This window comes from Acartia tonsa, chromosome 1, assembly GCF_053477335.1.
Source record: "Acartia tonsa isolate MP-2025a chromosome 1, ASM5347733v1, whole genome shotgun sequence".
Classification (NCBI taxonomy): Eukaryota; Metazoa; Arthropoda; class Copepoda; order Calanoida; family Acartiidae; genus Acartia; species Acartia tonsa.
This window is the reverse complement of record NC_137260.1, coordinates 28,865,448-28,867,305: the sequence shown is the minus strand read 5'-3', so window position 1 is coordinate 28,867,305 and position 1,858 is coordinate 28,865,448.

The window sequence follows — 1,858 nt, the reverse complement described above, 5'->3', positions numbered from 1 at the left end:
AATTTAAAAACTTATCTTTGCTGAAATGAATTGACACTAATTATCAAGCATTAGTAGTATGATTAGGATTGCATACAGGTCAGCAAATTAAAATGCTAGCAAAAATTCATCTACCATTGTTAAACATAATCATGAAACTAAATTAATTTAAAGTAATTAAATTAATTCTTATTCTTCAATTAAAACATATAAATAATACATAACATATAAAACATAAACATGTAAAAGATTTTTAAAAGTTTTACAATTCCAAGTAAAGAGAGGGGCTACTCCATAATTTTCTTTGAATTACAAATTACCCTTCTGTAGATTACAATTAGTGGATGAAATGTATGAACACTCAACTTAACTAGTGTAATAAACAGATCAACCCATCCTCTCCCTGCATTATATAGCCTTTTACCTCTTTCCTCTACCCCCCCCCCCTCTCATGGCATATATATAACTAACAAACTAACAACCCCTGCACTCATTGTTTTGTTCTATAGAAACTCAACCCCCTCCACTTAACACTTAAGTCAGGGTTGTATATTCTGCACAAGAATAATTTTTTTTACCACTGCTGCAAAATGTTTTTTTTCTTCCCCCTACTAGTTTTTTACATCAAGAAAGGTGAAAAAATAGAAAAAAAACATTCAGAATTCTTAATTTTATTCATATTATTATATTATCCCACATATTCTTTTAGATTTTTTTTCAACAAGGAAGAGAAAAATGGAAAAAAATGTTTTCATTTCTCTTAATTTTTTTACATTTTTCCCCCAACTTTATATTTATAATTCTTCCCCCCACTTTAGCAGGGTCAACCATGCAGAATATATACCCCTGGTTTAAGTTTAAACCTGAATAATTTACCTTGAATTTGATGGGAAGTCCAAAATATTAACTTTAAATTCTATTACTGGCTTTTTGAGGCGGGGCATTTGAATGTTACAAATTTTGCCTTAATCTTCATTTGTAATTTGCTTAAACACTTGTTTTATCAACATAGATTAATAAAACAACTGTGTTCAATATCTTTATCATTCATAATTTACCTTAACAACGAGGGTGACATCAACCTTAAAAGGATATTTATTTCCAATGTTAGCTAGTAACATTTTATGTAAAAAAAAGGTTAACCTAAATGGACATAAACTCATTTAAGCTTTTCTGAAAAGAACATTACAATTTGATTTTTTTCTATTGCCTAGAAAAAATTGTAATTCGTTTTTTACTATTAAATTAATAGAAAAGTAACATGTAAAATTGTAGTAATTCCGCTTTAACCAATTTTATTATGAATATGGAAAGATGGATATACGAACAAACACTAATTAAACATCATCTATATTACTAACAAGGCCGGACGACAACATCCATCGAAGAAAGGCAAAAAGTGGGATTTTATAAGACAAAGAAATAATAAAGCTTTGAATATAGTTTATTTTAACTTCTATAGCGTATTGTGTATTTTAAAACCTTAATTATAGACAAGGATTGCTTTTAAAATTGTGGTTATTATAAAACACACACACACACACACACACATACACACAAACACGCATAATACATATTGCAATTTAAAACGCTTTGCTAAAACACTCGAGTTCGGTTTCACACAAATTTTAACATTTTACTTTTATTTTACTAAAAAGATTTAAAATTAATGCAGAAGTGAATTTTGCGATGACATAATTTTTATTTTTTAGGGTCTTTTAATTAATTCTTAGAAAGCTACATAAAAAGCTCTCTTAAGCAGTTATTTTACTTAACGATTTGATGTTTATTTACTCATTTGCAATTTAATTATCAAATCAGTTCTAATTTTCTTTATTTCCATTAATTTATGTTCATATTCAATATAAATTTCAGAAAG